The sequence below is a fragment of the Taudactylus pleione genome, unplaced genomic scaffold (assembly GCF_031769625.1).
Source record: "Taudactylus pleione unplaced genomic scaffold, aTauple2 ptg000406l, whole genome shotgun sequence".
NCBI classification, from domain to species: Eukaryota; Metazoa; Chordata; class Amphibia; order Anura; family Myobatrachidae; genus Taudactylus; species Taudactylus pleione.
Window position 1 is genome coordinate 4,008,020 of NW_028284808.1, and position 26,612 is coordinate 4,034,631.

Genomic DNA, 26,612 nt, shown 5'->3' on the forward strand with positions numbered 1-26,612 from the left:
CAAACACAGAAAATATTTTTTTATTTTGTTTGGAGTGTACTTTGGGGGTTACAGCACCCTTTAACGGTCAAGCCAGCCGGCCCTTTACTTATGACACAGGAGCACGCTTGGCACTACATTGTTGATGCACGTGCGGCTACTGCGCACACAATTCACAAACACAGAAAATATTTTTTCATTTTATATGGAGTGTACTTTGGGGGTTACAGCACCCTTTAACGTTCAAGCCAGCCGGGCCTTTACTTATGACATAGGCGCACGCTTGGCGCTGCTCCTTTGTTGATGCATGTGCGGCTACTGCGCACACAATTCACAAACACAGAAAATATTTTTTTATTTTGTTTGGAGTGTACTTTGGTGGTTACAGCACCCTTTAACGGTCAAGCCAGCCGGCCCTTTACTTATGACACAGGCGCACGCTTGGCACTACTTTGTTGATGCACGTGCGGCTACTGCGCACACAATTCACAAACACAGAAAATATTTTTTTAATTTGCTTGGAGTGTACTTTGGGGATTACAGCACCCTTTAATGGTCAAGCCAGCCAGCCTTTACTTATGACACAGGCGCACGCTTGGCGCTGCTCCTTTGTTGATGCAAGTACGGCTACTGCGCACACAATTCACAAACACAGAAAATATTTTTTTATTTTGTTTGGAGTGTACTTTGGGGGTTACAGCACCATTTATCGGTCAAGCCAGATGGTCCTTTACTTATGACACAGGCGCACGCTTGGCGCTTCTCCTTTGTTGATGCACGTGCGGCTACTGTGCACACAATTCACAAACAGATAACATTTTTTTTTTTGTTTCCAGTGTACTTTGGGGGTTACAGCACCCTTTAATGGTCAAGTCAGCCAGCCCTTTACATATGACACAGGCGCATGCTTGGCACTACTTTGTTGATGCACGTGCGGCTACTGCGCACACAATTCACAAACACAGAAAATATTTTTTTAATTTGTTTGGAGTGTACTTTGGGGATTACAGCACCCTTTAATGGTCAATCCAGCCGGCCATTTACTTATGACCAAGACACATGCTTGGCGCTTCTCCTTAGTTGATGCATGTGCGGCTACTGCACACACAATTCACAAACACAGATAATATTTTTTTATTTTGTTTGGAGTGTACTTTGGGGGTTACAGCATACTTTAACGGTCAAGCCAGCCAGCCCTTTACTTATGACACAGGCGCACGCTTGGCACTGCTCCTTTGTTGATGCACGTGCGGCCACTGTGCACACAATTCACAAACAGAGAAAAAAAATTTTTTTTGTTTGCAGTGTACTTTGGGGGTTACAGCACCCTTTAATAGTCAAGTCAGCTGGCCCTTTACTTATGACACAGGCACATGCTTGGCACTACTTTGTTGATGCACGTGCGGCTACTGTGCACACAATTCACAAACAGAGAAAATTTATTTTTTTTTGTTTGCAGTGTACTTTGGGGGCTACAGCACCCTTTAATGGTCAAGCCAGCCAGCCTTTAATTATGACACAGGCACATTGGCGCTGCTCCTTTGTTGATGCACGTGCGGCTACTGCGCACACAATTCACAAACAAAGAAAATATTTTTTTATTTTGTTTGTAGTGTACTTTGGGGGTTACAGCACACTTTAACGGTCAAGCCAGCTGGCCCTTTACTTATAACACAGGCGCACGCTTGGCACTACTTTGTTGATGCATGTGCGGCTACTGCGCACACAATTCACAAACACAGAAAATATTTTTTTATTTTGTTTGGAGTGTACTTTGGGAGTTACAGCATACTTTAATGGTCAAGCCAGCCAGCCCTTTACTTATGACACAGGTGCACGCTTGGCGCTGCTCCTTTGTTGATGCACATGCGGCTACTGCGCACACAATTCACAAACACAGAAAATATTTTTTTATTTTGTTTGGAGTGTACTTTGGGGGTTACAGCACCCTTTAACGGTCAAGCCAGCCGGCCCTTTACTTATGACACAGGAGCACGCTTGGCACTACATTGTTGATGCACGTGCGGCTACTGCGCACACAATTCACAGACACAGAAAATATTTTTTTGCTTAGCTTGGAGTGTACTTTGGGGATTACAGCACCCTTTAACGTTCAAGCCAGCCGCGCCTTTACTTATGACACAGGCGCATGCTTGGCGCTGCTCCTTTGTTGATGCATGTGCGGCTACTGCGCACACAATTCACAAACACAGAAAATATTTTCTTATTTTGTTTGGAGTGTACTTTGGTGGTTACAGCACCCTTTAACAGTCAAGCCAGCCTGTCCTTTACTTATGACACAGCTGCACGCTTGGCACTACTTTGTTGATGCACGTGCGGCTACTGCGCACACAATTCACAAAGACAGAAAATATTTTTTTAATTTGCTTGGAGTGTACTTTGGGGATTACAGCACCCGTTAATGGTCAAGCCAGCCAGCCTTTACTTATGACACAGGCGCACGCTTGGCGCTGCTCCTTTGTAGATGCAAGTACGGCTACTGCGCACACAATTCACAAACACAGAAAATATTTTTTTATTTTGTTTGGAGTGTACTTTGGGGGTTACAGCACCCCTTCATGGTCAAGCCAGCCGGCCCTTTACTTATGACACAGGTGCACGCTTGGCACTACTTTGTTGATGCACTTGCGGCTACTGCGCACACAATTCACAAACACAGAAAATATTTTTTTATTTTGTTTAGAGTGTACATTGGGGGTTACAGCACCCTTTAATGGTCAAGCCAGATGGTCCTTTACTTATGACACAGGCGCACGCTTGGCGCTGCTCCTTTGTTGATGCACGTGCTGCTACTGCGCACACAATTCACAAACACAGAAAATATTTTTTTATGTTGTTTGGAGTGTACTTTGGGGGTTACAGCACACTTTAACAGTCAAGCCAGCTGGCCCTTTACTTATGACACAGGCGCACGCTTGGCACTACTTTGTTGATGCACGTGCGGCTAATGCGCACACAATTCACAAACACAGAAAATATTTTTTAATTTTATTTGGAGTGTACTTTGGGGGTTACAGCACCCTTTAACATTCAAGCCAGCCGGACCTATACTTATGACACAGGCGCACGCTTGGCGCTGCTCCTTTGTTGATGCATGTGCGGCTACTGCGCACACAATTCACAAACACAGAAAAAATTTTTTTATTTTGTTTGGAGTGTACTTTGGAGGTTACAGCACCCTTTAACGGTCAAGCCAGCCAGCCCTTTACTTATGACACAGGCGCACGCTTGGCACTACTTTGTTGATATACGTGTGGCTACTGTGCACACAATTCACAAAGACAGAAAATATTTTTTTAATTTGTTTGGAGTGTACTTTGGGGATTACAGCACCCTTTAATGGTCAAGCCAGCCAATCATTACTTATGACACAGACGCACGCTTGGCGCTGCTCCATTGTTGATGCATGTGCGGCTACTGCGTACACAATTCACAATCACAGAAAATAATTTTTTATTTTGTTTGTAGTGTACTTTGGGGGTTACAGCACCCTTTAACGGTCAAGCCAGATGGTCCTTTACTTATGACACAGGCGCACGCTTGGCACTGCTCCTTTGTTGATGCACGTGCGGCTACTGAGCACACAATTCACAAACAGAGAAAAAAATTTTTTTTTGTATGCAGTGTACTTTGGGGGTTACAGCACACTTTAATAGTCAAGTCAGCCGGCTCTTTACTTATGACACAGGCGCATTGGCGCTGCTCCTTTGTTGATGCACGTGCGGCTACTGCGCACACAATTCACAAACACAGAAAATATTTTTTTATTTTGTTTGGAGTGTACTTTGGGGGTTACAGCACCCTTTAACGGTCAAGCCAGCCGGCCCTTTACTTATGACACAGGCGCACGCTTGGCACTACTTTGTTGATGCATGTGCGGCTACTGCGCACACAATTCACAAACACAGAAAATATTTTTTTATTTTGTTTGGAGTGTACTTTGGGGGTTACAGCATACTTTAACGGTCAAGCCAGCTGGCCCTTTACTTATGACACAGGTGCACGCTTGGCGCTGCTCCTTTGTTGATGCACGTGCGGCTACTGCGCACACAATTCACAAACACAGAAAATATTTTTTTATTTTGCTTGGATTGTACTTTGGAGGTTACAGCACCCTTTAACGGTCAAGCCAGCCAGCCCTTTACTTATGACACAGGAGCACGCTTGGCACTACATTGTTGATGCACGTGCGGCTACTGTGCACACAATTCACAAACACAGAAAATATTTTTTAATTTTATATGGAGTGTACTTTGGGGGTTACAGCACCCTTTAACGTTCAAGCCAGCCGGGCCTTTACTTATGACACAGGCGCACGCTTGGCGCTGCTCCTTTGTTGATGCATGTGCGGCTACTGCGCACACAATTCACAAACACAGAAAATATTTTTTTATTTTGTTTGGAGTGTACTTTGGTGGTTACAGCACCCTTTAATGGTCAAGCCAGCCAGCCTTTACTTATGACACAGGCGCACGCTTGGCACTATTTAGTTGATGCACGTGCAGCTACTGCTGACACAATTCACAAACAGAAAATATTTTTTAATTTTATTTGGAGTGTATTTTGGGGGTTACAGCACCCTTTAACGGTCAAGCCAGCCGGCCCATTACTTATGACACAGTCACACGCTTGGCACTGCTCGTTTGTTGATGCACGTGCGGCTACTGTGCACACAATTCACAAACAGAGACATTTTTTTTTTTTAGTTTGCAGTGTACTTTGGGGGTTACAGCACACTTTAACGGTCAAGCCAGCTGGCCATTTACTTATGACACAGGAGCACGCTTGGCACTACATTGTTGATGCACGTGCGGCTACTGCGCACACAATTCACAAACACAGAAAATATTTTTTTATTTTATTTGGTGTGTACTTTGGGGGTTACAGCACCCTTTAACGTTCAAGCCAGCCGGGCCTTTACTTATGACCCAGGCGCACGCTTGGCGCTGCTCCTTTGTTGATGCATGTGCGGGTACTGCGCACACAATTCAAAAACACAGAAAATATTTTTTATTTTGCTTGGAGTGTACTTTGGGGGTTTCAGCACCCTTTAACGGTCAAGCCAGCTGGCCCTTTACTTATGACACAGGCGCACGCTTGGCACTACTTTGTTGATGCATGTGCGGCTACTGCGCACGCAATTCACAAACACAGAAAATATTTTTTTAATTTGTTTGGAGTGTACTTTGGGGACTACAGCACCCTTTAATGGTCCAGCCAGCCGGCCTTTACTTATGACACCGGCACATTGGCGCTGCTCCTTTGTTGATGCATGTGCGGCTACTGCGCACACAATTCACAAACACAGAAAATATTTTTTTATTTTGTTTGGAGTGTACTTTGGGGGACACAGAACCCTTTAACGGTCAAGTCAGATGGTCCTTTACTTATGATACAGGCGCACGCTTGGCGCTGCTCTTTTGTTGATGCACGTGCGGCTACTGTGCACACAATTCACAAACACAGAAAATATTTTTTTATTTTGTTTGCAGTGTACTTTGGGAGTTACAGCACCCTTTAACGGTCAAGCCAGCTGGCCCTTTACTAATGACACAGGCGCACGCTTGGCACTACTTTGTTGATGCACGTGCGGCTACTGCGCACACAATTCACAAAGACAGAAAATATTTTTTTTAATTTGTTTGGAGTGTACTTTGGGGATTACAGCACACTTTAATGGTCAAGTCAGCCAACCCTTTACTTATGACACAGGTGCATGCTTGGCGTTGCTCCTTTGTTGATGCACGTGCTGCTACTGCGCACACAATTCACAAACACAGAAAATATTTTTTTATTTTGTTTGGTGTGTACTTTGGGGACACAGCACCCTTTAACGTTCAAACCAGATGGTCCTTTACTTATGACACAGGCGCACGCTTGGCGCTGCTCCTTTGTTGATGCATGTGCGGCTACTGCGTACACAATTCACAAACACAGAAAATAATTTTTTATTTTGTTTGTAGTGTACTTTGGGGGTTACAGCACCCTTTAACGGTCAAGCCAGATGGTCCTTTACTTATGACACAGGCGCACGCTTGGCACTGCTCCTTTGTTGATGCACGTGCGGCTACTGAGCACACAATTCACAAACAGAGAAAAATTTTTTTTTTTGTATGCAGTGTACTTAGGGGGTTACAGCACACTTTAATAGTCAAGTCAGCCGGCCCTTTACTTATGACACAGGCGCATGCTTGGCACTACTTTGTTGATGGACGTGCGGCTACTGTGCACACAATTCACAAACAGAGAAAATTTAATTTTTTTTGTTTGCAGTGTACTTTGGGGGTTACAGCACCCTTTAATGGTCAAGCCAGCAGGCCTTTACTTATGACACAGGCACGTTGGCGCTGCTCCTTTGTTGATGCACGTGCGGCTACTGCGCACACAATTCACAAACACAGAAAATATTTTTTTATTTTGTTTGGAGTGTACTTTGGGGGTTACAGCACCCTTTAATGGTCAAGCCAGCCGGCCCTTTACTTATGACACAGGCGCACGCTTGGCACTACTTTGTTGATGCATGTGCGGCTACTGCGCACACAATTCACAAACACAGAAAATATTTTTTTATTTTGTTTGGAGTGTACTTTGGGGGTTACAGCATACTTTAACGGTCAAGCCAGCCAGCCCTTTACTTATGACACAGGTGCACGCTTGGCGCTGCTCCTTTGTTGATGCACGTGCGGCTACTGCGCACACAATTCACAAACACAGAAAATATTTTTTTATTTTGCTTGGAGTGTACTTTGGGGGTTACAGCACCCTTTAACGGTCAAGCCAGCCAGCCCTTTTCTTATGACACAGGAGCACGCTTGGCACTACATTGTTGATGCACGTGCGGCTACTGTGCACACAATTCACAAACACAGAAAATATTTTTTAATTTTATATGGAGTGTACTTTGTGGGTTACAGCACCCTTTAACGTTCAAGCCAGCCGGGCCTTTACTTATGACACAGGCGCACGCTTGGCGCTGCTCCTTTGTTGATGCATGTGCGGCTACTGCGCACACAATTCACAAACACAGAAAATATTTTTTTATTTTGTTTGGAGTGTACTTTGGTGGTTACAGCACCCTTTAACAGTCAAGCCAGCCTGCCCTTTACTTATGACACAGGCGCACGCTTGGCACTACTTTGTTGATGCACGTGCGGCTACTGAACACACTTTTCACAAAGACAGAAAATATTTTTTTAATTTGCTTGGAGTGTACATTGGGGATTACAGCACCCTTTAATGGTCAAGCCAGCCAGCCTTTACTTATGACACAGGCGCACGCTTGGCACTATTTAGTTGATGCACGTGCAGCTACTGCTGACACAATTCACAAACAGAAAATATTTTTTAATTTTATTTGGAGTGTATTTTGGGGGTTACAGCACCCTTTAACGGTCAAGCCAGCCGGCCCTTTACTTATGACACAGTCACACGCTTGGCACTGCTCGTTTGTTGATGCACGTGCGGCTACTGTGCACACAATTCACAAACAGAGACATTTTTTTTTTTTAGTTTGCAGTGTACTTTGGGGGTTACAGCACACTTTAACGGTCAAGCCAGCTGGCCATTTACTTATGACACAGGAGCACGCTTGGCACTACATTGTTGATGCACGTGCGGCTACTGCGCACACAATTCACAAACACAGAAAATATTTTTTTATTTTATTTGGTGTGTACTTTGGGGGTTACAGCACCCTTTAACGTTCAAGCCAGCCGGGCCTTTACTTATGACCCAGGCGCACGCTTGGCGCTGCTCCTTTGTTGATGCATGTGCGGGTACTGTGCACACAATTCAAAAACACAGAAAATATTTTTTATTTTGCTTGGAGTGTACTTTGGGGGTTTCAGCACCCTTTAACGGTCAAGCCAGCTGGCCCTTTACTTATGACACAGGCGCACGCTTGGCACTACTTTGTTGATGCATGTGCGGCTACTGCGCACGCAATTCACAAACACAGAAAATATTTTTTTAATTTGTTTGGAGTGTACTTTGGGGACTACAGCACCCTTTAATGGTCAAGCCAGCCGGCCTTTACTTATGACACCGGCACATTGGCGCTGCTCCTTTGTTGATGCATGTGCGGCTACTGCGCACACAATTCACAAACACAGAAAATATTTTTTTATTTTGTTTGGAGTGTACTTTGGGGGACACAGAACCCTTTAACGGTCAAGTCAGATGGTCCTTTACTTATGATACAGGCGCACGCTTGGCGCTGCTCTTTTGTTGATGCACGTGCGGCTACTGTGCACACAATTCACAAACACAGAAAATATTTTTTTATTTTGTTTGCAGTGTACTTTGGGAGTTACAGCACCCTTTAACGGTCAAGCCAGCTGGCCCTTTACTTATGACACAGGCGCACGCTTGGCACTACTTTGTTGATGCACGTGCGGCTACTGCGCACACAATTCACAAAGACAGAAAATATTTTTTTAATTTGTTTGGAGTGTACTTTGGGGATTACAGCACACTTTAATGGTCAAGTCAGCCAACCCTTTACTTATGACACAGGTGCATGCTTGGCGTTGCTCCTTTGTTGATGCACGTGCTGCTACTGCGCACACAATTCACAAACACAGAAAATATTTTTTTATTTTGTTTGGTGTGTACTTTGGGGACACAGCACCCTTTAACGTTCAAACCAGATGGTCCTTTACTTATGACACAGGCGCACGCTTGGCGCTGCTCCTTTGTTGATGCATGTGCGGCTACTGCGTACACAATTCACAAACACAGAAAATAATTTTTTATTTTGTTTGTAGTGTACTTTGGGGGTTACAGCACCCTTTAACGGTCAAGCCAGATGGTCCTTTACTGATGACACAGGCGCACGCTTGGCACTGCTCCTTTGTTGATGCACGTGCGGCTACTGAGCACACAATTCACAAACAGAGAAATTTTTTTTTTTTTGTATGCAGTGTACTTAGGGGGTTACAGCACACTTTAATAGTCAAGTCAGCCGGCCCTTTACTTATGACACAGGCGCATGCTTGGCACTACTTTGTTGATGGACGTGCGGCTACTGTGCACACAATTCACAAACAGAGAAAATTTAATTTTTTTTGTTTGCAGTGTACTTTGGGGGTTACAGCACCCTTTAATGGTCAAGCCAGCAGGCCTTTACTTATGACACAGGCATGTTGGCGCTGCTCCTTTGTTGATGCACGTGCGGCTACTGCGCACACAATTCACAAACACAGAAAATATTTTTTTATTTTGTTTGGAGTGTACTTTGGGGGTTACAGCACCCTTTAATGGTCAAGCCAGCCGGCCCTTTACTTATGACACAGGCGCACGCTTGGCACTACTTTGTTGATGCATGTGCGGCTACTGCGCACACAATTCACAAACACAGAAAATATTTTTTTATTTTGTTTGGAGTGTACTTTGGGGGTTACAGCATACTTTAACGGTCAAGCCAGCCAGCCCTTTACTTATGACACAGGTGCACGCTTGGCGCTGCTCCTTTGTTGATGCACGTGCGGCTACTGCGCACACAATTCACAAACACAGAAAATATTTTTTTATTTTGCTTGGAGTGTACTTTGGGGGTTACAGCACCCTTTAACGGTCAAGCCAGCCAGCCCTTTTCTTATGACACAGGAGCACGCTTGGCACTACATTGTTGATGCACGTGCGGCTACTGTGCACACAATTCACAAACACAGAAAATATTTTTTAATTTTATATGGAGTGTACTTTGTGGGTTACAGCACCCTTTAACGTTCAAGCCAGCCGGGCCTTTACTTATGACACAGGCGCACGCTTGGCGCTGCTCCTTTGTTGATGCATGTGCGGCTACTGCGCACACAATTCACAAACACAGAAAATATTTTTTTATTTTGTTTGGAGTGTACTTTGGTGGTTACAGCACCCTTTAACAGTCAAGCCAGCCTGCCCTTTACTTATGACACAGGCGCACGCTTGGCACTACTTTGTTGATGCACGTGCGGCTACTGAACACACTTTTCACAAAGACAGAAAATATTTTTTTAATTTGCTTGGAGTGTACATTGGGGATTACAGCACCCTTTAATGGTCAAGCCAGCCAGCCTTTACTTATGACACAGGCGCACGCTTGGCACTATTTAGTTGATGCACGTGCAGCTACTGCTGACACAATTCACAAACAGAAAATATTTTTTAATTTTATTTGGAGTGTATTTTGGGGGTTACAGCACCCTTTAACGGTCAAGCCAGCCGGCCCTTTACTTATGACACAGTCACACGCTTGGCACTGCTCGTTTGTTGATGCACGTGCGGCTACTGTGCACACAATTCACAAACAGAGACATTTTTTTTTTTTAGTTTGCAGTGTACTTTGGGGGTTACAGCACACTTTAACGGTCAAGCCAGCTGGCCATTTACTTATGACACAGGAGCACGCTTGGCACTACATTGTTGATGCACGTGCGGCTACTGCGCACACAATTCACAAACACAGAAAATATTTTTTTATTTTATTTGGTGTGTACTTTGGGGGTTACAGCACCCTTTAACGTTCAAGCCAGTCGGGCCTTTACTTATGACCCAGGCGCACGCTTGGCGCTGCTCCTTTGTTGATGCATGTGCGGGTACTGTGCACACAATTCAAAAACACAGAAAATATTTTTTATTTTGCTTGGAGTGTACTTTGGGGGTTTCAGCACCCTTTAACGGTCAAGCCAGCTGGCCCTTTACTTATGACACAGGCGCACGCTTGGCACTACTTTGTTGATGCATGTGCGGCTACTGCGCACGCAATTCACAAACACAGAAAATATTTTTTTAATTTGTTTGGAGTGTACTTTGGGGACTACAGCACCCTTTAATGGTCAAGCCAGCCGGCCTTTACTTATGACACCGGCACATTGGCGCTGCTCCTTTGTTGATGCATGTGCGGCTACTGCGCACACAATTCACAAACACAGAAAATATTTTTTTATTTTGTTTGGAGTGTACTTTGGGGGACACAGAACCCTTTAACGGTCAAGTCAGATGGTCCTTTACTTATGATACAGGCGCACGCTTGGCGCTGCTCTTTTGTTGATGCACGTGCGGCTACTGTGCACACAATTCACAAACACAGAAAATATTTTTTTATTTTGTTTGCAGTGTACTTTGGGAGTTACAGCACCCTTTAACGGTCAAGCCAGCTGGCCCTTTACTTATGACACAGGCGCACGCTTGGCACTACTTTGTTGATGCACGTGCGGCTACTGCGCACACAATTCACAAAGACAGAAAATATTTTTTTAATTTGTTTGGAGTGTACTTTGGGGATTACAGCACACTTTAATGGTCAAGTCAGCCAACCCTTTACTTATGACACAGGTGCATGCTTGGCGTTGCTCCTTTGTTGATGCACGTGCTGCTACTGCGCACACAATTCACAAACACAGAAAATATTTTTTTATTTTGTTTGGTGTGTACTTTGGGGACACAGCACCCTTTAACGTTCAAACCAGATGGTCCTTTACTTATGACACAGGCGCACGCTTGGCGCTGCTCCTTTGTTGATGCATGTGCGGCTACTGCGTACACAATTCACAAACACAGAAAATAATTTTTTATTTTGTTTGTAGTGTACTTTGGGGGTTACAGCACCCTTTAACGGTCAAGCCAGATGGTCCTTTACTGATGACACAGGCGCACGCTTGGCACTGCTCCTTTGTTGATGCACGTGCGGCTACTGAGCACACAATTCACAAACAGAGAAATTTTTTTTTTTTTGTATGCAGTGTACTTAGGGGGTTACAGCACACTTTAATAGTCAAGTCAGCCGGCCCTTTACTTATGACACAGGCGCATGCTTGGCACTACTTTGTTGATGGACGTGCGGCTACTGTGCACACAATTCACAAACAGAGAAAATTTAATTTTTTTTGTTTGCAGTGTACTTTGGGGGTTACAGCACCCTTTAATGGTCAAGCCAGCAGGCCTTTACTTATGACACAGGCACGTTGGCGCTGCTCCTTTGTTGATGCATGTGCGGCTACTGCGCACACAATTCACAAACACAGAAAATATTTTTTTATTTTGTTTGGAGTGTACTTTGGGGGTTACAGCACCCTTTAACGGTCAAGCCAGCCGGCCCTTTACTTATGACACAGGCGCACGCTTGGCACTACTTTGTTGATGCATGTGCGGCTACTGCGCACACAATTCACAAACACAGAAAATATTTTTTTATTTTGTTTGGAGTGTACTTTGGGGGTTACAGCATACCTTAACGGTCAAGCCAGCCAGCCCTTTACTTATGACACAGGTGCACGCTTGGCGCTGCTCCTTTGTTGATGCACGTGCGGCTACTGCGCACACAATTCACAAACACAGAAAATATTTTTTTATTTTGCTTGGAGTGTACTTTGGGGGTTACAGCACCCTTTAACGGTCAAGCCAGCCAGCCCTTTACTTATGACACAGGAGCACGCTTGGCACTACATTGTTAATGCACGTGCGGCTACTGTGCACACAATTCACAAACACAGAAAATATTTTTTAATTTTATATGGAGTGTACTTTGGGGGTTACAGCACCCTTTAACGTTCAAGCCAGCCGGGCCTTTACTTATGACACAGGCGCACGCTTGGCGCTGCTCCTTTGTTGATGCATGTGCGGCTACTGCGCACACAATTCACAAACACAGAAAATATTTTTTTATTTTGTTTGGAGTGTACTTTGGTGGTTACAGCACCCTTTAACAGTCAAGCCAGCCTGCCCTTTACTTATGACACAGGCGCACGCTTGGCACTACTTTGTTGATGCACGTGCGGCTACTGAACACACTTTTCACAAAGACAGAAAATATTTTTTTAATTTGCTTGGAGTGTACATTGGGGATTACAGCACCCTTTAATGGTCAAGCCAGCCAGCCTTTACTTATGACACAGGCGCACGCTTGGCACTATTTAGTTGATGCACGTGCAGCTACTGCTGACACAATTCACAAACAGAAAATATTTTTTAATTTTATTTGGAGTGTATTTTGGGGGTTACAGCACCCTTTAACGGTCAAGCCAGCCGGCCCTTTACTTATGACACAGTCACACGCTTGGCACTGCTCGTTTGTTGATGCACGTGCTGCTACTGTGCACACAATTCACAAACAGAGACATTTTTTTTTTTTAGTTTGCAGTGTACTTTGGGGGTTTCAGCACCCTTTAACGGTCAAGCCAGCTGGCCCTTTACTTATGACACAGGCGCACGCTTGGCACTACTTTGTTGATGCATGTGCGGCTACTGCGCACACAATTCACAAACACAGAAAATATTTTTTTATTTTGTTTGAAGTGTACTTTGGGGGACACAGCACCCTTTAACGGTCAAGTCAGATGGTCCTTTACTTATGATACAGGCGCACGCTTGGCGCTGCTCTTTTGTTGATGCACGTGCGGCTACTGTGCACACAATTCACAAACACAGAAAATATTTTTTTATTTTGTTTGCAGTGTAGTTTGGGAGTTACAGCACCCTTTAACGGTCAAGCCAGCTGGCCCTTTACTTATGACACAGGCGCACGCTTGGCACTACTTTGTTGATGCACGTGCGGCTACTGCGCACACAATTCACAAAGACAGAAAATATTTTTTTAATTTGTTTGGAGTGTACTTTGGGGATTACAGCACACTTTAATGGTCAAGTCAGCCAACCCTTTACTTATGACACAGGTGCATGCTTGGCGTTGCTCCTTTGTTGATGCACGTGCGGCTACTGCGCACACAATTCACAAACACAGAAAATATTTTTTTATTTTGTTTGGTGTGTACTTTGGGGACACAGCACCCTTTAACGTTCAAACCAGATGGTCCTTTACTTATGACACAGGCGCACGCTTGGCGCTGCTCCTTTGTTGATGCACGTGCGGCTACTGTGCACACAATTCACAAACACAGAAAAAAAATTTTTATTTTGTTTGCAGTGTCCTTTGGGGGTTACAGCACCCTTTAACGGTCAAGTCAGCCGGCCCTTTACTTATGACACAGGCGCATGCTTGGCACTACTTTGTTGATGCACGTGCGGCTACTGCGCACACAATTCACAAACACAGAAAATATTTTTTTATTTTGCTTGGAGTGTACGTTGTGGATTACAGCACCCTTTATCGGTCAAGCCAGCTGGCCCTTTACTTATGACACAGGCGCACGCTTGGCACTACTTTGTTGTTGCATGTGCGGCTACTGCGCACACAATTCACAAACACAGAAAATATTTTTTTAATTTGTTTAGAGTGTACTTTGGGGATTACAGCACCCTTTAATGGTCAAGCCAGCTGGCCTTTACTGATGACACAGGCACATTGGCGCTGCTCCTTTGTTGATGCACGTGCGGCTACTGTGCACACAATTCACAAACAGAGAAAAAATTATTTTTTTGCTTGCAGTGTACTTTGGGGGTTACAGCACCCTTTAACGGTCAAGTCAGCCGGCCCTTTACTTATGACACAGGCGCATGCTTGTCACTATTTTGTTGATGCACGTGAGGCTACTGCGCACACAATTCACAAACACAGAAAATATTTTTTTATTTTGTTTGGAGTGTACTTTGGCGGTTACAGCTTACTTTAATGGTCAAGCCAGCCAGCAAATTACTTATGAAACAGGTGCACGCTTGGCGCTGCTCCTTTGTTGATGCACGTGCGGCTACTGTGCACACAATTCACAAACGCAGAAAATATTTTTTTATTTTGCTTGGAGTGTACTTTGGGGGTTACAGCACCCTTTAACGGTCAAGCAAGCCGGCCCTTTACTTATGACACAGGAGCACGCTTGGCACTACATTGTTGATGCACGTGCGGCAACTGTGCACACAATTCACAAACACAGAAAATATTTTTTAATTTTATATGGAGTGTACTTTGGGGGTTACAGCACCCTTTAACGTTCAAGCCAGCCAGGCCTTTACTTATGACACAGGCGCACGCTTGGCGCTGCTCCTTTGTTGATGCATGTGCGGCTACTGCGCACACAATTCACAAACACAGAAAATATTTTTTTATTTTGTTTGGAGTGTACTTTGGTGGTTACAGCACCCTTTAACAGTCAAGCCAGCCTGCCCTTTACTTATGACACATGCGCACGCTTGGCACTACTTTGTTGATGCACGTGCGGCTACTGCACACACTATTCACAAAGACAGAAAATATTTTTTTTAATTTGCTTGGAGTATACCTTGGGGATTACAGCACCCTTTAATGGTCAAGCCAGCCAGCCATTACTTATGACACAGGCGCATGCTTGGCGCTGCTCCTTTGTTGATGCAAGTACGGCTACTGCGCACACAATTCACAAACACAGAAAATATATATTTTTTTTGTTTGGAGAGTACTTTGGGTATTACAGCACCCTTTAACGGACAAGCCAGCCGGCCCATTACTTATGACACAGGCGCACGCTTGGCACTACTTTGTTGATGTACGTGCGGCTACTGTGCACACAATTCACAAACACAGAAAAAAAAAAAAAAATATTTTGTTTGGAGTGTACTTTGGGGGTTACAGCACCATTTAACGGTCAAGCCAGATGGTCCTTTACTTATAACACAAGTGCACGCTTGGCGCTGCTCCTTTGTTGATGCACGTGCGGCTACTGTGCACACAATTCACAAACAGATAACATTTTTTTTTTGTTTGCAGTGTACTTTGGGGTTTACAGCACCCTTTAACGGTCAAGTCAGCCGGCCCTTTACTTATGACACAGGCGCATGCTTGGCACTACTTTGTTGATGCTCGTGCAGCTACTGCGCACACAATTCACAAACACTGAAAATATTTTTTTATTTTGTTTGGAGTGTACTTTGGGGGTTACAGCACCCTTTAACGGTCAAGCCAGCCGGCCCTTTACTCATGACACAGGCGCACGCTTGGCACTACTTTGTTGATGCACGTGCAGCTACTGCTGACACAATTCACAAACACAGAAAATATTTTTTAATTTTATTTGGAGTGTACTTTGGGGGTTACAGCACCCCTTAACATTCAAGCCAGCCAGGCCTTTACTTATGACACAGGCGCACGCTTGGCGCTGCTCCTTTGTTGATGCATTTGCGGCTACTGTGCACACAATTCACAAACAAAGAAAATATTTTTTTATTTTGTTTGGAGTGTACTTTGGGGATTACAGCACCCTTTAATGGTCAAGCCAGCCGGCCCTTTTATTATGACACAGGCGCACGCTTGGCACTACTTTGTTGATGCACATGCGGTTACAGCGCACACAATTCACAAACATAGAAAAAAAATTTTTTATTTTGTTTGGAGTGTACTTTGGGGGTTACAGCACCCTTTAATGGTCAAGCCAGCCGGCCTTTACTTATGACACAGGCACATTGGCGCTGCTCCTTTGTTGATGCACGTGCGGCTACTGCGCACACAATTCACAAACACAGAAAATATTTTTTTATTTTGTTTGTAGTGTACTTTGGGGGACACAGCACCCTTTAACGGTCAAGTCAGATGGTCATTTACTTATGACACAGGCGCACGCTTGGCACTGCTCCTTTGTTGATGCACGTGCGGCTACTGTGCACACAATTCACAAACACAGAAAATATTTTTTTATTTTGTTTGCAGTGTACTTTGGGGGTTACAGCACCCTTTAACGGTCAAGCCAGCTGGCCCTTTACTTATGACAGGCGCACGCTTGGCACTACTTTGTTGATGCACGTGCGGCTACTGCGCACACAATTCACAAAGACAGAAAATATTTTTTTAATTTGTTTGGAGTGTACTTTGGGGATTACAGCACACTTTAATGGTAAAGTCAGCCAACCCTTTACTTATGACACAGGTGCATGCTTGGCGTTGCTCCTTTGTTGATGCACGTGCGGCTACTGCGCACACAATTCACAAACACAGAAAATATTTTTTTATTTTGTTTGGTGTGTACTTTGGGGACACAGCACCCTTTAAAGTTCAAACCAGATGGTCCTTTACTTATGACACAGGCGCACGCTTGGCGCTGCTCCTTTGTTGATGCACGTGCGGCTACTGTGCACACAATTCACAAACACAGAAAATTTTTTTTTATTTATTTTGTTTGCAGTGTACTTTGGGGGTTACAGCACCCTTTAACGGTCAAGTCAGCCGGCCCTTTACTTATGACACAGGCGCATGCTTGGCACTACTTTGTTGATGCACGTGCGGCTACTGCGCACACAATTCACAAACACAGAAAATATTTTTTTATTTTGCTTGGAGTGTACGTTGGGGATTACAGCACCCTTTATCGGTCAAGCCAGCTGGCCCTTTACTTATGACACAGGCGCACGCTTGGCACTACTTTGTTGTTGCATGTGCGGCTACTGCGCACACAATTCACAAACACAGCAAATATTTTTTTAATTTGTTTAGAGTGTACTTTGGGGATTACAGCACCCTTTAATGGTCAAGCCAGCTGGCCTTTACTGATGCCACAGGCACAATGGCGCTGCTCCTTTGTTGATGCACGTGCGGCTACTGTGCACACAATTCACAAACAGAGAAAAAATTATTTTTTTGCTTGCAGTGTACTTTGGGGGTTACAGCACCCTTTAACGGTCAAGTCAGCCGGCCCTTTACTTATGACACCGGCGCATGCTTGTCACTACTTTGTTGATGCACGTGCGGCTACTGCGCACACAATTCACAAACACAGAAAATATTTTTTTAATTTGTTTGGAGTGTACTTTGGGGATTACAGCACCCTTTAATGGTCAAGCCAGCCAGTCTTTACTTATGACACAGACGCACGCTTGGCGCTGCTCCTTTGTTGATGCATGTGCGGCTACTGCGCACACAATTCACAAACACAGAAAATATTTTTTTATTTTGTTTGGAGTGTACTTTGGGGGTTACAGCTTACTTTAATGGTCAAGCCAGCCAGCCCTTTACTTATGAAACAGGTGCACGCTTGGCGCTGCTCCTTTGTTGATGCACGTGCGGCTACTGTGCACACAATTCACAAACACAGAAAATATTTTTTTATTTTGCTTGGAGTGTACTTTGGGGATTACAGCACCCTTTAACGGTCAAGCAAGCCGGCCCTTTACTTATGACACAGGAGCACGCTTGGCACTACATTGTTGATGCACATGCGGCTACTGTGCACACAATTCACAAACGCAGAAAATATTTTTTAATTTTATATGGAGTGTACTTTGGGGGTTACAGCACCCTTTAACGTTCAAGCCAGCCGGGCCTTTACTTATGACACAGGCGCACGCTTGGCGCTGCTCCTTTGTTGATGTATGTGCGGCTACTGCGCACACAATTCACAAACACAGAAAATATTTTTTTATTTTGTTTGGAGTGTACTTTGGTGGTTACAGCACCCTTTAACAGTCAAGCCAGCCTGCCCTTTACTTATGACACAGGCGCACGCTTGGCACTACTTTGTTGATACACGTGCGGCAACTGCACACACTATTCACAAAGACAGAAAATATTTTTTTAATTTGCTTGGAGTATACCTTGGGGATTACAGCACCCTTTAATGGTCAAGCCAGCCAGCCATTACTTATGACACAGGCGCATGCTTGGCGCTGCTCCTTTGTTGATGCAAGTACGGCTACTGCGCACACAATTCACAAACACAGAAAATATTTTTTTATTTTGTTTGGAGTGTACTTTGGGTATTACAGCACCCTTTAACGGACAAGCCTGCCGGCCCATTACTTATGACACAGGCGCACGCTTGGCACTACTTTGTTGATGTACGTGCGGCTACTGTGCACACAATTCACAAACACAGAAATTTTTTTTTTTTTTATTTTGTTTGGAGTGTACTTTGGGGGTTACAGCACCATTTAACAGTCAAGCCAGATGGTCCTTTACTTATAACACAGGCGCACGCTTGCCGCTGCTCCTTTGTTGATGCACGTGCGGCTACTGTGCACACAATTCACAAACAGATAACATTTTTTTTTTGTTTGCAGTGTACTTTGGGGTTTACAGCACCCTTTAACGGTCAAGTCAGCCGGCCCTTTACTTATGACACAGGCGCATGCTTGGCACTACTTTGTTGATGCACGTGCAGCTACTGCGCACACAATTCACAAACACTGAAAATATTTTTTTATTTTGTTTGGAGTGTACTTTGGGGGTTACAGCACCCTTTAACGGTCAAGCCAGCCGGCCCTTTACTTATTACACAGGCGCACGCTTGGCACTACTTTGTTGATGCACGTGCAGCTACTACGCACACAATTCACAAACACAGAAAATATTTTTTTAATTTGTTTAGAGTGTACTTTGTGGATTACAGCACCCTTTAATGGTCAAGCCAGCCGGCCCTTTTCTTTTGACACAGGCGCACGCTTGGCACTACTTTGTTGATGCACGTGCGATTACTGCGGACACAATTCACAAACATAGAAAATATTTTTTTATTTTGTTTGGAGTGTACTTTGGGGGTTACAGCACCCTTTAACGTTCAAGCCAGCCGGGCCTTTACTTATGACCCAGGCGCACGCTTGGCGCTGCTCCTTTGTTGATGCATGTGCGGCTACTGCGCACACAATTCACAAACACAGAAAATATTTTTTATTTTGCTTGGAGTGTACTTTGGGGGTTTCAGCACCCTTTAACGGTCAAGCCAGCTGGCCCTTTACTTATGACACAGGCGCACACTTGGCACTACTTTGTTGATGCATGTGCAGCTACTGCGCACACGAATTCACAAACACAGAAAATAATTTTTTCATTTGTTTGGAGTGTACTTTGGGGACTACAGCACCCTTTAATGGTCAAGCCAGCTGGCTTTTACTTATGACACCGGCACATTGGCGCTGCTCCTTTGTTGATGCATGTGCGGCAACTGCGCACACAATTCACAAACACAGAAAATATTTTTTTATTTTGTTTGGAGTGTACTTTGGGGGACACAGCACCCTTTAACGGTCAAGTCAGATGGTCCTTTACTTATGACACAGGCGCACGCTTGGCGCTGCTCTTTTGTTGATGCACGTGCGGCTACTGTGCACACAATTCACAAACAGAGAAATTTTTTTTTTATAGTTTGCAGTGTACTTTGGGGGTTACAGCACCCTTTAACGGTCAAGTCAGCTGGCCCTTTACTTATGACACAGGCACAAGCTTGGCACTACTTTGTTGATGCACGTGCGGCTACTGCGCACACAATTCACAAACACAGAAAATATTTTTTTATTTTGTTTGGAGTGTAATTTGGGGATTACAGCACCCTTTAATGGTCAAGCCAGCCGGCCTTTACTTATGACACCGGCACATTGGCGCTGCTCCTTTGTTGATGCACGTGCGGCTACTGCGCACACAATTCACAAACACAGAAAATATTATTTTATTTTGTTTGTAGTGTACTTTGGGGGTTACAGTACCCTTTAACGGTCAAGCCAGCCGGCCCATTACTTATGACACAGGCGCACGCTTGGCACTACTTTGTTGATGCACGTGCTGCTACTACGCACACAATTCACAAACACAGAAAATATTTTTTTAATTTGTTTGGAGTGTACTTTGTGGATTACAGCACCCTTTAATGGTCAAGCCAGCTGGCCATTTACTTATGACCCAGGCGCATGCTTGGCGCTTCTCCTTTGTTGATGCACGTGCGGCTACTGCACACACAATTCACAAACACAGAAAATATTTTTTTATTTTGTTTGGAGTGTACTTTGGGGGTTACAGCACCCTTTAACGGTCAAGCCAGCCGGCCCTTTACTTATGACACAGGAGCACGCTTGGCACTACATTGTTGATGCACGTGCGGCTACTGCGCACACAATTCACAAACACAGAAAATATTTTTTTATTTTATTTGGTGTGTACTTTGGGGGTTACAGCACACTTTAACGTTCAAGCCAGCCGGGCCTTTACTTATGACCCAGGCGCACGCTTGGCGCTGCTCCTTTGTTGATGCATGTGCGGCTACTGCGCACACAATTCACAAACACAAAAAATATTTTTTATTTTGCTTGGAGTGTACTTTGGGGGTTTCAGCACCCTTTAACGGTCAAGCCAGCTGGCCCTTTACTTATGACACAGGCGCACGCTTGGCACTACTTTGTTGATGCATGTGCAGCTACTGCGCACGCAATTCACAAACACAGAAAATATTTTTTTATTTTGTTTGGAGTGTACTTTGGGGGACACAGCACCCTTTAACGGTCCAGTCAGATGGTCCTTTACTTATGACACAGGCGCACGCTTGGCGCTGCTCTTTTGTTGATACACGTGCGGCTACTGTGCACACAATTCACAAACACTGAAAATATTTTTTATTTTGTTTGCAGTGTACTTTGGGGGTTACAGCACCCTTTAACGGTCAAGCCAGCTGGCCCTTTACTTATGACACAGGCGCACGCTTGGCACTACTTTGTTGATGCACGTGCGGCTACTGCGCACACAATTCACAAAGACAGAAAATATTTTATTAATTTGTTTGGAGTGTACTTTTGGGATTACAGCACACTTTAATGGTCAAGTCAGCCAACCCTTTACTTATGACACAGGTGCATGCTTGGCGCTGCTCCTTTGTTGATGCACGTGCGGCTACTGCGCACACAATTCACAAACACAGAAAATATTTTTTTATTTTGTTTGGTGTGTACTTTGGGGACACAGCACCCTTTAACGTTCAAGCCAGATGGTCCTTTACTTATGACACAGGCGCACCCTGGCGCTGCTCCTTTGTTGATGCACGTGCGGCTACTGTGCACACAATTCACAAACACAGAAAAATTTTTTTTTTTTTGTTTGCAGTGTACTTTGGGGGTTACAGCACCCTTTAACGGTCAAGTCAGCCGGTCCTTTACTTATGACACAGGCGCATGCTTGCCACTACTTTGATGATGCACGTGCGGCTACTGCGCACACAATTCACAAACACAGAAAATATTTTTTTATTTTGCTTGAAGTGTACATTGGGGATTACAGCACCCTTTATCGGTCAAGCCAGCTGGCCCTTTACTTATGACACAGGCGCACGCTTGGCACTACTTTGTTGTTGCATGTGCGGCTACTGCGCACACAATTCACAAACACAGAAAATATTTTTTTAATTTGTTTAGAGTGTACTTTGGGGATTACAGCACCCTTTAATGGTCAAGCCAGCTGGCCTTTACTGATGACACAGGCACATTGGCGCTGCCCCTTTGTTGATGCACGTGCGGCTACTGTGCACACAATTCACAAACAGAGAAAAATTATTTTTTTGCTTGCAGTGTACTTTGGGGGTTACAGCACCCTTTAACGGTCAAGTCAGCCGGCCCTTTACTTATGACACAGGCTCATGCTTGGCACTACTTTGTTGATGCACGTGCGGCTACTGCGCACACAATTCACAAACACAGAAAATATTTTTTTAATTTGTTTGGAGTGTACTTTGGGGATTACAGCACCCTTTAATGGTCAAGCCAGCCAGTCTTTACTTATGACACAGACGCACGCTTGGCACTGCTCCTTTGTTGATGCATGTGCGGCTACTGCGTACACAATTCACAAACACAGAAAATATTTTTTTATTTTGTTTGGAGTGTACTTTGGGGGTTACAGCACCCATTAACGGTCAAGCCAGATGGTCCTTTACTTATGACACAGGCGCACGCTTGGCACTGCTCCTTTGTTGATGCACGTGCGGCTACTGTGCACACAATTCACAAACAGAGAAAAAAATTTTTTGTTTGTTTGCAGTGTACTTTGGGGGTTACAGCACCCTTTAATGGTCAAGCCAGCCGGCCTTTACTTATAACACAGGCACATTGGCGCTGCTCCTTTGTTGATGCACGTGCAGCTACTGCGCACACAATTCACAAACACAGAAAATATTTTTTTATTTTGTTTGTAGTGTACTTTGGGGGTTACAGTACCCTTTAACGGTCAAGCCAGCCGGCCCTTTACTTATGACACAGGCGCACGCTTGGCACTACTTTGTTGATGCACGTGCTGCTACTACGCACACAATTCACAAACACTGAAAATATTTTTTTAATTTGTTTGGAGTGTACTTTGTGGATTACAGCACCCTTTAAAGGTCAAGCCAGCTGGCCATTTACTTATGATCCAGGCGCATGCTTGGCGCTTCTCCTTTGTTGATGCACGTGCGGCTACTGCACACACAATTCACAAACACAGAAAATATTTTTTTATTTTGTTTGGAGTGTACTTTGGGGGTTACACCACCCTTTAATGGTCAAGCCAGCCGGCCCTTTACTTATGACACAGGAGCACGTTTGGCACTACTTTGTTGATGCATGTGCAGCTACTGCGCACGCAATTCACAAACACAGAAAATAATTTTTTAATTTGTTTGGAGTGTACTTTGGGGACTACAGCACCCTTTAATGGTCAAGCCAGCCGGCCTTTACTTATGACACCGGCACATTGGCGCTGCTTCTTTTTTCGATGCATGTGCGGCTACTGCGCACACAATTCACAAACACAGAAAATATTTTTTTATTTTGTTTGGAGTGTACTTTGGGGGACACAGCACCCTTTAACGGTCCAGTCAGATGGTCCTTTACTTATGACACAGGCGCACGCTTGGCGCTGCTCTTTTGTTGATGCACGTGCGGCTACTGTGCACACAATTCACAAACACAGAAAATATTTTTTATTTTGTTTGCAGTGTACTTTGGGGGTTACAGCACCCTTTAACGGTCAAGCCAGCTGGCCCTTTACTTATGACACAGGCGCACGCTTGGCACTACTTTGTTGATGCACGTGCGGCTACTGCGCACACAATTCACAAAGACAGAAAATATTTTTTTAATTTGTTTGGAGTGTACTTTTGGGATTACAGCACACTTTAATGGTCAAGTCAGCCAACCCTTTACTTATGACACAGGTGCATGCTTGGCGCTGCTCCTTTGTTGATGCACGTGCGGCTACTGCGCACACAATTCACAAACACAGAAAATATTTTTTTATTTTGTTTGGTGTGTACTTTGGGGACACAGCACCCTTTAACGTTCAAGCCAGATGGTCATTTACTTATGACACAGGCGCACGCTTGGCGCTGCTCCTTTGTTGATGCACGTGCGGCTACTGTGCACACAATTCACAAACACAGAAATTTTTTTTTTATTTTGTTTGCAGTGTACTTTGGGGGTTACAGCACCCTTTAACGGTCAAGTCAGCCGGTCCTTTACTTATGACACAGGCGCATGCTTGGCACTACTTTGATGATGCACGTGCGGCTACTGCGCACACAATTCACAAACACAGAAAATATTTTTTTATTTTGCTTGAAGTGTACGTTGGGGATTACAGCACCCTTTATCGGTCAAGCCAGCTGGCCCTTTACTTATGACACAGGCGCACGCTTGGCACTACTTTGTTGTTGCATGTGCGGCTACTGCGCACACAATTCACAAACACAGAAAATATTTTTTTAATTTGTTTAGAGTGTACTTTGGGGATTACAGCACCCTTTAATGGTCAAGCCAGCTGGCCTTTACTGATGACACAGGCACATTGGCGCTGCCCCTTTGTTGATGCACGTGCGGCTACTGTGCACACAATTCACAAACAGAGAAAAATTATTTTTTTGCTTGCAGTGTACTTTGGGGGTTACAGCACCCTTTAACGGTCAAGTCAGCCGGCCCTTTACTTATGACACAGGCTCATGCTTGGCACTACTTTGTTGATGCCCGTGCGGCTACTGCGCACACAATTCACAAACACAGAAAATATTTTTTTAATTTGTTTGGAGTGTACTTTGGGGATTACAGCACCCTTTAATGGTCAAGCCAGCCAGTCTTTACTTATGACACAGACGCACGTTTGGCAATGCTCCTTTGTTGATGCATGTGCGGCTACTGCGTACACAATTCACAAACACAGAAAATATTTTTTTATTTTGTTTGGAGTGTACTTTGGGGGTTACAGCACCCATTAACGGTCAAGCCAGATGGTCCTTTACTTATGACACAGGCGCACGCTTGGCACTGCTCCTTTGTTGATGCACGTGCGGCTACTGTGCACACAATTCACAAACAGAGAAAAAAATTTTTTGTTTGTTTGCAGTGTACTTTGGGGGTTACAGCACCCTTTAATGGTCAAGTCAGCCGGCCCTTTACTTATGACACAGGCGCATGCTTGGCACTACTTTGTTGATGCACGTGCGGCTACTGTGCACACAATTCACAAACAGAGAAAATTTATTTTTTTTTGTTTGCAGTGTACTTTGGGGGTTACAGCACCCTTTAATGGTCAAGCCAGCCAGCCTTTACTTATGACACAGGCACATTGGCGCTGCTCCTTTGTTGATGCACGTGCGGCTACTGCGCACACAATTCACAAACACAGAAAATATTTTTTTATTTTGTTTGTAGTGTACTTTGGGGGACACAGCACCCTTTAACGGTCAAGTCAGATGGTCCTTTACTTATGACACAGGCGTACGCTTGGCACTGCTCCTTTGTTGATGCACGTGCTGCTACTGTGCACACAATTCACAAACAGAGAAAATTTTTTTTTTTAGTTTGCAGTGTACTTTGGGGGTTACAGCACCCTTTAACGGTCCAGTCAGCCGGCCCATTACTTATGACACAGGCACATGCTTGGCACTACTTTGTTGATGCACGTGCGGCTACTGCGCACACAATTCACAAACACAGAAAATATTTTTTTATTTTGTTTGGAGTGTACTTTGGGGATTACAGCACCCTTTAATGGTCAAGCCAGCCGGCCTTTACTTATGACACAGGCACATTGGCGCTGCTCCTTTGTTGATGCACGTGCGGCTACTGTGCACACAATTCACAAACACAGAAAATATTTTTTTATTTTGTTTGTAGTGTACTTTGGGGGTTACAGTACCCTTTAACGGTCAAGCCAGCCGGCCCTTTACTTATGACACAGGCGCACGCTTGGCACTACTTTGTTGATGCACGTGCTGCTACTACGCACACAATTCACAAACACTGAAAATATTTTTTTAATTTGTTTGGAGTGTACTTTGTGGATTACAGCACCCTTTAATGGTCAAGCCAGCTGGCCATTTACTTATGACCCAGGCGCAAGCTTGGCGCTTCTCCTTTGTTGATGCACGTGCGGCTACTGCACACACAATTCACAAACACAGAAAATATTTTTTTATTTTGTTTGGAGTGTACTTTGGGGGTTACAGCACCCTTTAACGGTCAAGCCAGCCAGCCCTTTACTTATGACACAGGAGCACGCTTGGCAATACATTGTTGATGCACGTGCGGCTACTGCGCACACAATTCACAAACACAGAAAATATTTTTTTATTTTATTTGGTGTGTACTTTGGGGGTTACAGCACCCTTTAACGTTCAAGCCAGCTGGGCCTTTACTTATGACCCAGGCGCACGCTTGGCGCTGCTCCTTTGTTGATGCATGTGCGGCTACTGCGCACACAATTCACAAACACAGAAAATATTTTTTATTTTGCTGGGAGTGTACTTTGGGGGTTACTGCACCCTTTAACGGTCAAGCCAGCTGGCCCTTTACTTATGACACAGGCGCACGCTTGGCACTACTTTGTTGATGCATGTGCGGCTACTGCGCACGCAATTCACAAACAGAGAAAATTTATTTTTTTTTGTTTGCAGTGTACTTTGGGGGTTACAGCACCCTTTAATGGTCAAGTCAGCCGGCCCTTTACTTATGACACAGGCGCTTGCTTGGCACTACTTTGTTGATGCACGTGC